The following is a 12,667-nucleotide window of genomic DNA, read 5'->3' as shown; positions in this document are numbered from 1 at the left end:
CAACATCGCAGGCAACACTGTCACTAACAATCTGCCGACCAACCTAGAACAAAGTAAGAAAGCCAAGCCCCGAGACCTTTGGGTTGCTGTCCAGCTCCCCACAGGCCCGGCCGCAGCCCTCGGGGAGGTGGCTCTGCAGATGGCCCTGTTGCTCTTCACAGCTCTGTTTTACACAGCTCGACAGAACCACAGAGAGGTCACGAAGGAGCTTTCAGCCTCTCTGTTTCCAGACATCTCCTGTGTATTCGATATTCTACGCTCATGCTAGCAGCCTCTAGCAAACTTCTCTTCATCGTTATATAGTATTACTCAAATGAGTAAGTGCTCACCCTACTGCAGAATGATTGAGCAAAACCGTTTTGAAGTTCTTTTTTTGCTCTAAATGCTATTCAACAAAACACAGTAACGAGTTAGGACTTTGATAACAGCGTATTTGCAATTTAGTCCCATACACATTAAAGTACCAAAAAGTCTCAGCAGCAACAAGTAAAACACAGATTCCCAAAGCAGGGTAATTATAACTTTCTGGAGCCAGAATTTAAATGAATGAATGCCCACAACTATCGGAGAAGTCTCTCCTACAGATTTCACATTCTTCCATCAGAAGGCTAGATCTGACAACTTTAATATACTGCAAGCATATCTTGCCTTGCTATACCTCTTGGTATTTTTCCAAGAGATGCCAGGATTTACTGGAATCATTGATGTTAAGTCCTCAATACACATTCATTCTTTCTTTTGTAAAGCAATTAGTGGGCCTGTCACCACAAAGCACCGAACTCCTTCAGCACCCACCGAAATTGCAATGCGTTACAGGATTTATTCCTTTGTATCCTTTGTCCCTAAGGGTTAACAATGCTCCAGTAACAAACGCGTACACACACACAAATCTAAGGACCGTCACTCAAAACTTGGATTGTTGCGAAAGCGACACTACCAGTCAGAGTGCTTGACTCGGGTGCCTCCCTGCCGGCACCCTACGATGACTGAACGATCCACTCACGTTTGGGGGGCTCTCTGAGTGACAAGCAGACGTAGAATGCCTGTTACAGAGCTGAACAGCAAAGCTACTGATGAAATCATTGCTTTTTCTTCCAATCCTCTCTTCCCTCTTGGACTAAAAAAATTCCTTTAGATTTATAGCACCTATGAATCTTGCCACATGACATTTTAAAACTAAAATAGCATGATCTAAAGCAATTAATCTGAATATAAAGAAGAGTAAGATTCACGCATACGGGATTCGTGTATTTTAGAACATTTTAAAATGCGAGACAATTTGCCTAGTTTATTCTGGTCTTTCTCAATATTTTACTAATGTTATAGATTCTATTGAAATAATTTTAAAATAACTGTCAAATACTCCCAGGCATTTCTCATTACCTGCAAACATCACCTGGAGATCCTATCAGGTTACTCAAAAAGTATCTACTGCATCTCACCTACTGTGACTAGTTTCATGGATAAGGAAATGCACAGAATTTGATCTAATGCATTCAGTAATATTTTAATCTCTGAAAAAGTTTCTGCTGCAATAGAAAAAGAAAGAAAGATGCAGCAACTGAAAATAAATTATTAATTTTCTAATACAACTTCAACAAAACTTTCCTAGCGACTGCAACCCCTTATGAAACAGCAAGCACAAGTGAGGATCTTAACCTGTACTTAAAAAAATCCACAAGAATAAAGCAAGCAGGCGTTGTCAGTTGCCCTCCAGTGTGGTGTTACAGTCAGGTGAAGAATTTTTACTCTGAAGAATTTGGATATTACAAAATCTTTTCAACATTATTGTCTACAAACACCATTCATAGAATAAGCTCTCCCAACGTGTACTGAGAAAGAAAAAAAAAAAAAATCCAAATATATAGGTGGGTGGAGGAAGTCTCAAGGGATTGATATGGACAGAAGACCAAAGAAAACCTGAGATAGGAAAAAAACTAGTAAGACAGTTCAACTCGGAGTGGCACACACACTCCTCCCAGCAAAAGAACTTTTTTTTCATTTGGCTTTTTTAAAATTCCTTTTTGTTAAAGGCATAAGAAGACCAGAGCACTGTAAGGAGGGGCTGGCGACGAGCGGCAAGGCACCCGGGTCTATGGGAAGCTGCCCCAAGTATGAGTGGCAGCATGAAGGACAGCCTGAAAACGCACGGCCAAACTCCTAAGAAGAACGTGCCAAGCCTGAAACCCAGAGTGAAGAGGCTGAAGAGGGTTTGCCTGGACTCTGGGGTCCTATCAGAGCCACATCTGCACTCTCACAACGGAGAAAACATGTGCCCTTTTAAAAACATCACAAAATACTTCTGTTTGCCAGGAAAGGGCCCAATAAAACTTAAAAAAAAAAAAAAAAAACACCCACACACAACAAAACCCAGCCAAATACAATTAGACTACTTAATTTATAATGAAAATACATCTACACTTCTCTGCTGATTGCAGGCACTTGACTTTCAGCCCTACTCAGGAGGTAAGTGTCAGACAGAACAGAACATTTGATTGCCAGACGGCGCTCAACACCCCTTTCTACGCAGTTTATTCACACTTCTGCCTCTGCCACGACTTGCAGGAAAAAAGGGCCATCTCACACGAATCCCCTACTGCATTTTTGTTGCCGATATTGTTTTTCACTTAATAATCCAGCCCTATAATACAGGTAACAAAAGAGCAGCTCTTTCAGGTGCATGTCATGTTGAACTAATTTCCTGAACAAATTCTTAGACCTTTGCAATTCAGTCAAACATGGCAAGTGTATAAAGTCTACGTGGATTTTCTCAAGTGTGTGCATTTCAGACCTGTCACAAAGTACAAGCAATCAATATCTACAATAAGCAAACATGTCATCATTTTACTAACACGCTTCTGTCTTCTAACAATAAATAAAGATGCAAATAACAGCAATTTTAAATTCAGTAGATTTGACAGCAGAGAGGTTATGTTAAATGCAATTACAGTTTGCTTTCCACACCTCTCTCCCAGCAGAACCACCACGCAGTGTGGCAGCACCGTTGGTCCTCACTGTTACCTGGCTGCTGACCCACCGGGGCACCAAGCACTGTGGGTGGGGTGGCATCTCCAGCAGCCCAAAAGCCACAGCATGGCTCTGGGGACAAGGACAAAGGGTGCTGGGGACCAGGCAGCAACAACCCCAGAGCATACATCTCTGCAACATCCCAAATCCAGGCCCTCAGCAAGCAACAAGGCCCCGCAGCCAGTGAGCCATGCCCGCTGCAGGGGTTCCCAGCCCCACCAGTGCCCTGGGTGCTGGTTTGGGGTGGCTCGGCAGGCTCAGGGCTTCTTCCTTCTCCCCAGCCAGGGTGCTGGACCTGCTCTGCAACTGCTGGTCAGCTGGCGGAGGAGAAGACATCCTCCACGCGCCCCACGGCCTCTGAAATAAGGCTACAGTTATTCTGTACAACTGCTCTTGGGTCCTATGTAACCCATTGCGTCTAGGAGAGCGAGAGTACAACAGGTAAGAAGCATTTGAAATCCACGTACCTAAAAGTCATGCAAAGATCTCCCATATTCTCCACTTGCACACTTCATTGTGATAACAAAGTATATGAATTAATCTTTTTTTTAACCTAACAGCAGCACTGGAGAGAAGTAGCTTTCTGAGATGTAGCAAGAATGACAAATATTTAGAGTTAAAATATAGTAACTACAGCTCACCATCAATGATCAGAGTCACTTATTCAAGCGAGAACTAAGACCTTTTATACACAAAAAATACATCTAACTTTATTTCCAAATATAATGATCATCTACTTTACAACTGGGCACACTACAGAACTACAGAATGTACAGGTTAAGGGGAAAAAAAAAAAAAAAACAAACCAACCACAAACAAACATGAAACATGAATACCAAAGCGCCTGGCCTGTGACAGAAGTTTAGTTAAGGCATTTGCACTCCCAAGCACATCACCTACTAACACAAACAAAAAAACCAGGCTATTCAGGATGGCTTCCCGTATCTTAAATCTTGCTTTCTAAAGTTTCACATGCCACCCTGAATGCCCACATTTGTTATTTTCTGTAATTCTTGTTACCCCTAGCCATACATTTAACACCCTGAAACATTTCTGGATATATTCTATAAGGAAAAAACAGAATTCAAATAGATGAGGGGAGAGAGAGGATCCTTCTGCTTAGAATGGGCATCAGTTCTGTTCATGTTTTACAAATGTTGTTTGTTGTTTTGTTTGGGGTTTTTTTGGTTTTTTGTTGGTTTTTCTGGGTTTTCTTTTTGTTGTATTTTGGTTTTGTTTGTTTGTTTTACATATGTATTATCTTTATTTGGTTTTAAAATACACACCAAATAGGTAATGAACACGCTGGGTCATATGACCTCAGCTGACAGGAGGTTCTGGATGGTATTTTTTGTCTGGTTTTGTACATTATGTATTAGCTCCCGTAATTTTTTTCTGCATCTTGATTTTTCTTCTGAAGAATATTCGGTCTGAAAATTGTGAAAAGTATTTTCTAGATAAAACCTTGTTACGGTCTACAGTCATTTCTTCATTCCAGTATCATCTTTTCTGACAATTTAGATTGGATTTTTCGCTTTTTCTTCTTTTGGGGGTCACAGAAGCCAAAAATCAAGGCTGGAAAAACAATAAAAAGACATCCAAAGGGTAGATTTTCATTTATTCCTATGTAGAAGCTAACATTTGTGTTCACGCAGTGATAGCAGCATTGCTAAATTGTGATAAGAAAACATTTATTTTTCAAAATATCTGCACTATTTTGAAAAAGACTGGATTTTAAGAAAATATCCAGCACTCACAGAATGGTGCAAGATTCTTCACTGAAACTGAAAAATTATTTAGAGCCACAAAGAGATGATTCTCCTTTGGTTAAACTGAAAAAAAAGAAACATGTTAATTTTCTGAAAATGGAGTCACTCGAAGTGCAGTATTTATTCTGATACAACCAAGAACAGAATTATACACCTCTATTAAGCTAGTAACTGATAAAAAGCTTCAGATGCAGTGCTTTCTAACAAAATTGGTGAAGGAACTTATAAGAATACCTAAAAATCTGTCTCTCAAACAGGCAAGGAATTTAATCTTAGAATCACAGAAAGGTTTGGGTTGAGAGGTTGGAAGGTCCCTTTAAAGGCCATCTAGTCCAACCCCCCTGCAATCAGCAGGGACATCTTCAATGAGACCAGGTTGCTCAGAGCCCCGTCCAGCCTGACCTTGAACGTTTCCAGGGATGGGGCATCGACCACCTCTCTAAGCAACCTGTGCCAGTTGAACTTTCGAATTCTACTTTTGTTCAATATTTACCTCTGATCCTAACCTAGGCAAGGAAATACAAGAAAATCTCTCTACTGAAAACCAAGAAAATACTTCAGAAGCAATTTCAGTAGTACAAGGTCCTCTAAATGAAAGTGATGCTCAGGACAAGCACTCAGCATCTCCCAAAACAGTATCTTTTTGTTCTAGAAGACAGATCAGCTTTAGAATACCTTTTACATTTATGTATGTGTGTATACGTACACACACAGTGTATATACACACACACACACTTTATCAACATGCACAATGAATAAAACAAATGCCATCACAACAGGAATCAACAGTTACATGAAAACATCGTAACTATCCTCCCAGCAAAACTCACAGCTATCGCCCACTGAGAGCACTGAAGCAGAAACACGGCCAAAGTTGGCTCAGGGAGCACAAGGAAACTACTGCAACTTGTCTCCTACACCTACTTGCCCCACAAAGCTCCTTTGACCCAATTTCCCTCAAACCACGGCCATCCCCAGCATTTGCCCACCGTGGGCACTCCAACATGCCTCCAGCAATTCCAGCCTTAAACAGATTCATTTCAGTCACAGTACATTCATTCCACCTTGGGATTTTAAATCAAAGAAAGCCAAATACTGAGGAAGGCTAAGATTGTATTTCACAATGTGATATGGTCATATCTATAACTTAGAAACACGTTAAAAAAAGCTACATGCAATGTTTTTAAATGCTCATTTCTGGAACCTGTGGTTACAATCCAATGAAGCCAAGTATAACAAAACATCCCATCTTTCATTTTTCCCTATAAAAATGATAAATGCATTGTTCATTAATCTGCTGGACATCTAAGTATTTTTTTCTTTGACCCCTAAGTCAACATTCCACAAAAAGAAAGTTGTTACTCTAAAATTCGTACTGCTGTAAATATTTACATCCTGCTAGTATTACCTCCTGGATCATACGGATCTATGATTCTCAGTGAAATGTAAACCCCTCTGACCCTCTCAGAGAGGAGTACCTTCATCAGCTTTTTTCTTTCGTAGTTCCTTTCCCTTCTTGACCAGAGTTATATTTTTAGGATACCCATTTTTTAGAGGTCCTGCAATGCTTATTTACTTGCTTTTCTGCTTCCAAATAGGAACAGTTAGACTCGAAAGTCCTTTCATTCCCTATGGAACACATTTGGAAACTGCTGAACAAAAAATAAAAGATTTCAGGCAACAAACTTGGACAGACATAGCAATACAGCCGGGCTGAAAATAAATGGTGGTGTATTTTGTCTTGAGATTTAGAATTGGGTCAGGATGTACATCAGGTTAACCCCTCATTTTCACCTCAGCCCCTCTGTTCAGATCACACCCAAGTTAAGATACAAATGCAGGTGACTGGAACAGGAGAGTCAGTTCTGCTTACTTACAAGCTGAAGAACCCACAAATATAGAAAACAGGAGTGAAATGCAGGGAAAAAAAAAAAAAGTATTTCTATCAGATAGCAGAGAGGGCTGACAACACAGATTCACGCGTATACTGGCACAGAGCCCAGAGAAATGGCTCGTTTCCCCTTTGCTCAGGTGCAACCTGATATTGTGAGGTTTGCAAGACACCCGAAGCATTCTTGTCATGAACTGAATGCTCATAAAATCTCGCTGAAGGCTTTTGCATTAGAAGAATGTGAAAATGTTTTTGACATCAGTAACTCCGCTTCCCACCTCCAGCCAGCCCTCCAGAGCAGGACAGCTTTCTGCTGTCCTTGTTCCTCTTGGGATACACTGCAAATGCAGATAAGTTTCCGTCAGACCAAAGCATTTCTGATACTATGAGTCTAATCTTCACCTCTTAGAAATGCAGACTATTCCTGACAGTACCACTGTTTACTCCCCTAAACTATTCTACACAATTGTACGGCACTGGGGAACCTAAAGAAAGATCACTTTTAGCAGATCTACAAACACCTGTGATAAATTTACAAATAGCTGCCTAACCAGTTCTCTCTCAGTCCAGCTGGATGGACAGTCTTTTAACCTACCATTAACACACACCTTCCAACTTCTTTTTAAACGTAGATTTTTCTTCAAATCTTCTATATTTCATCCGTTCTTTTCCTGTCATTTCGTTATCTCCAGCCTTGCAGGCATTTTGGTTTTCTTGTCACTGCTCATATTTTTTTCCCTAGTTTTCTCTGTGTTTCAACACCTTTCCCGCTTGAGAATCTCTTTCGCTTTCCTAGATTACAAAGGCCTTGGGTTTTTGCTCAGAGAAGTCTCACTTTGTTCCTCATCAGTCCCAAAAGGTTTTTATCTCCCAATAATTTCTGTCCAAGAAGGAAACAAAACATGGCTTGGAAATGCCTGTAAAGAATGGATTTTTACTTATAAAGCACAGTGCCAAATACCCTTACTGAATGATGATTTTCCATTTTACACACCTTACGGCAATTTTCATTTCACATCAGGGTGATCCCATTCAAGCAACTTGATCTGAGAACATTTTACAAAGTTTCTTCCTATTAAGTGCTTAAATAAAATCTGATATGTCACATCTCTCACTTCTTTCTCCAACAGATTCTGGATGTCAATACAGAAGGGATGTCTTTCCCTCCGTCTCCCTCCTTTGTGTCACCAAAGGTTGGATTTCGTGGGTCCCACTCTAAAGCTTAATTTTGGAGATGTTCACCAATAAGAATTAAGGTACTTCGTATTAGCACTGGGACAGCAATGCTACACAGAAATTATTCAGAAACTGCAGAATATATATATATATTTAAATATTTACTATTGACTTCTATAAGGCAGTTAAAGGCAAATTGTTATTTTCATTACAGCTGCTTTGCACCCTTAGTGATGGAAAGAAAGATCTTCAAGCAGGACTAAGCATATAACAGCTAAAAGTTGAAGTTAAGCCTTAAAATTGCCCTGAAGTCCATTTATAATGCTAGATTGACTGAAAGAAATCTTACTAGAAAAAAATGTAGTCACTAAACTTTTCACATCTCAAACCGTACAGTCCTAGAGCTTAAAGATTCATTGGAGCCTGCATCTTGTTCTCAAAGATCTTTGTAAGGTTCTTCTGCGCTTCAGGTAACCTGTTTGGACTGAAACTCCTGCAAATGTCCCAGGCAGTGCAGAGTGCTGCCCAAGAAAGCAGTAAGCACCCAGGCACCTAACAGAGCAAAGGTCTGCGCTGCTGCATGGCTAGCAGAACACCTGCGTGGCTAGCAGCACACCACTCAAACGGGGGAAAGCAAATGAAGGTATACAGCTGAGCAGCACTCCCATAGCTACATGTGCAGCAAAGACATAAGTTGCTTTCAAGGCCTCTGCTAAGTATTCCACTGTAACGAGCAGAGAAATACCAAGGCTGAACTGTGTGGTAGTATTTCTTCACCTCGTGTTTGCTTCCTCCCCCTCTTCATTTGGTGTCAATGCCCCTACAGAAGCAGGATGAAGTCCCGAAGCCGTTTTTTTGCTCAATACGCTCAAAGAGAGTCACAGCCATTGTGGACCTCGCCAAGATCCTGCGACTACTGATCTGAGAAAGCCTCTGCAGGACTGGATGGAGCCTTCCCACTCCGAAACAGCCAAGGAAACCATGAATCAGTTTGCCAGCACCTCATACTTACTCTCTGTACTCTGGTGACATCCGATGGCTAAAAGCATAACAGACGTTTCTTCACTTTCAAAGATCAGTCATCCAAGTTTCCCTTTTCCATTTAGTGGAGAAGCAAAAAAAAGTCAAAATAAATGCCTCTATAACTATAGTGACACTCATAAACGTTCAGAAAAAAGGTAATTATAATTTAACAGCTGAGAGCACTAGTGTTAATTTGCCTCAGTCCACTTCTCACCTATTCTACATACCCATTAGTAAGCAAAACCTACACACCCTTCATGGTTTCCAAGTTTGCCCATTTCCAACAGAGAGGTCCTTCGAAAAGAAATTAGCTCAGTTCAGAAGTTTAGTTTAGAACGCTGTATCATCACTAGCTTCAGAACAAGCTTTCCTTCTGAAGAATTAACAGTTTGGCCAGGAAGGCATCTAACCCTGGGAGAAACCCTGAAAATTTCAGTAGCCCTAACTGATGTGCTTGAAGATATGCATGTGCTTAGGCACGCCTGCAAACGGCAGCCCTCTCTCGCAAACTGGTTCTGTTGTTAGTACTGCTACGTTTCTAACTGTAGTAAATACCTTCATAAAAGATACTCATTCCAACTAAGGAAACGTCCAAATAATTTCGTGTCTCCCAGAAACTACTCCTTATTTTAGAGAGGGAGCACAGACAATACTTGCAAAAACATTTTTGAATAAGTTGTTGAAAATGTAAAAATGGAGATAAAAATGTGGGTAGCTTTCAGAATTCAAAGAACTCTTGAACTAATTTTGTTCAATTTTAAATTTTTAATAAAAGATCCCATGTATTTTTAAATGAAGCCTTCTCCATTTCTAGCTCAGTTTATCCTGCAATGTAACAATGATGTTGCATTAACATGAGAAATAACCAAGTTCTTTTTAAAAAGATCTGAAGTTATTACTTTCATTAATAGAATCAATTTCTTAATTAAGTCATGGGAATTTCAACACACAAAAGCTTCCTCACACTTAGCTACTGGTTCTCATTTTTTTCTTACAACATTCCATAGCGAATGTTGAAAGGAGGAGGTGCTGCCGAGCCATAATATCTGTTACAAGGTGAGAGATTGTCACCTACCTTCCTGCCAACTTGTCCCAATCACAACACGTCACTGCACACATTTCCATTTCAAAAATTGCCACTAGTATTGAAGAAGTCTCCAAGAGGCACAGGCACCGCAGAGAGGTTTGCACTAATAAGGAGAATCACAAATTGATATGGATTGGCTGTGGATTTTGCACAATTACCCAGTCAAAATTGGTTTTTATGTTCCAGAAAATACTACTTTTACATCACTATAAGTCTTCAGTTAAATCTCATTTTCTCCATGGCCAAGAAACATGGGCCTTTAATCATCGTACTGTAGCTTCGGCAATGGGTCATGAGTGAAATCAGATTATTTGTTTCAGTTCAACAACCATGGAATGAGACTTTGCAGAGCACAGTACAAGAAAATGAGAAATACGTTATTCTTATATTTGCAAAGGAAGAAAATGAAGCTTTATTGTGATGGGCAAACACTGGGAGAGAGCTAGAGTTTTTGTTAATGTATGTCAGTGCTGATAACTTCTGCTGATATCTGTAAACCTTAAATAATCAACAGCAATGCTCTGTTTTGCAGAATAAAAGAAATGCCAGCAGTACATGTTTGAAAAACAGGAGCCTCTGGTAATTTCTAAAGTCAACCATGTCTCAAATCAATGAGCTGAAAAAAACTGTGGGAAGGAATGCTCCATCACAATCACACTGTTTTGTAAAAACTTCACTTTCATTAAGATTGCAAAATAAAAAGGTTTTCTCAAGTGTGTGCATATATGTATATAGTTTTATCCATATATACAACCTCTCTTGGCGTTCTTACTCCTATTCTGAATTTTTCCTCTCATATTTGCTACTTCCTCCTATGTCTCATGAAAACGTTACACTCAAATTCATCACCTTTTCTGAATATCCACCCCCTCGCAGTAACACAACGAAACTCCGCAGAGGTCCCTCCCCAGCTCAGGCGCCTGCCCCCTTCCACACCTCTGCTGGCACACACGAGTGGCTCACGCATACTAGAAAGGCTGGGACAGGATCAGCATGATCTATATAAATCCTACATTTACCTTATTTTACTGCTTGAATAATGCTGGTTTCCAGTCAAACTTTACATCCAAATTGGAGACTCTGCTGTTGTAAATGGAGGGAGGGACAAGTGTTCTTCTACCACGCACTCTTCACTCAAAAACGTTACAGCACGCCAACCACCGTAAGTAGTCCATGTTAAGTCCCTGCTGTTTGTTACATGATGGCAATAGGTACTTAAAGCTGATCCGAGTAGCTCTTACAAAAGCATCACCATGCGCTAGTTGTAAATGAGGGGTGCAGAGAACGTACTCCTCTGCCGGCCGGCTGCAAGAACAAGCACCTCACAGACCTGCGGGCGAACGCCTGACCTCGTGCAGTCTGCCTGCTTCGGCTGTGCAAGAAATACTCGCTGAAGGAGGTGGGGTTCTTAAGGTCTAAACGGAACAAGCGAAGTTGAATTGTCAATACAAACAGTAGGAGACGCAGGTTTAGTTTTGAGTTTGCGGATTTTTGTTTGGTTTCATTTTAATCAAGAGGTTGGCTCCTCTGTTTGCTTCATTTGGGGTTATTCTCAGCTAGTAAGTGGCCCGAAGCCGGTGATTCATTTGACATAGATCATTAAGACAGCTAAAAGAACCCAAATCACACCTACAATTTAAGCTGAATGCAAGAACTCAACATGAAAAGACTACACATCTCCTTTTGGTGGACTCCTCAAAACCTTAATACATCATCTGAAAGAGAGATTTGCTGCTTCTCGGTGACCACAGCTAAGGGAACACAGCTCTGTCATCTACAAAAACTAGTTCTACTATTAAAATATTTGTCTAAAGAAAACAAACTCTTTTTCATTTATAAGTGCTGCTTGTGGAAGTCACCTCTGCTAATACAAAATAAAAATGATAAAAACATTCCAACACAGGAAGGCCAAAAACAATGACAAAAAGGTGAAGAACACCTTAAACCCACCACAGTGCAGCTACCTACCAGCATGGCAAAATTCAACCTTGGAGCAGATGAGATTTCTTGACAGCCAGTGGCTCCAGACCACGGAACAAAATTCCCATCAGCCAAGGAACGACTCAGATTTCAAATCCACCATCTAACCTCTAGTCAATCCATATTGTTTGGGGTTATTTAAGTTAAAAGTAAATTATATTTTGGAAAAAGCATGTAGTGCATTTTCTACTGGTATGATGGCTTCCACACCAAACATGTTATGTTTAAAGAATGGATGTTTGTTCAGGGCTGTCAATCAGTAAAATTACGTATTTCTATTAAGCTGTGTTCTTACTTAGAAATAATTCTTATTCTCTTCTTAAAAACAGATTGAATTTACAGTCTGCTATTACATAGGTATTTCAGTTGTTCCAAAAGAACCTTGCTCAGGGGGCTGAGTAGCAGCATCCCCTCTGCTGTGCACTCGTGTTACCAAAGTCAGGCTAAGCACAAGCTGGTTGCATCAAAAATTAACCAAAGTTTGGTTAACTTCATTCAGTAACCCCAGGATTTTGTAGAAACTCTTCACAACAGAGAGCTACTTTCACAAAATCTGAAAAGGTTGCATTTATTTATATATATGTGCCAGATGTTTCCAAACTAAGCCACTTTACATCGGGAGAGTATACAGAAGACACTGACACAGAACAATCTGCTGATTCAGGACCATGTGTTTGCACTTCATGTAAAGCTACTTTTTCATCCGATTTGATA

This window comes from Cariama cristata, unplaced genomic scaffold (genome assembly GCF_000690535.1).
Source record: "Cariama cristata isolate BGI_N322 unplaced genomic scaffold, ASM69053v1 scaffold8446, whole genome shotgun sequence".
NCBI classification, from domain to species: Eukaryota; Metazoa; Chordata; class Aves; order Cariamiformes; family Cariamidae; genus Cariama; species Cariama cristata.
This window is presented reverse-complemented; position numbering follows the sequence as displayed.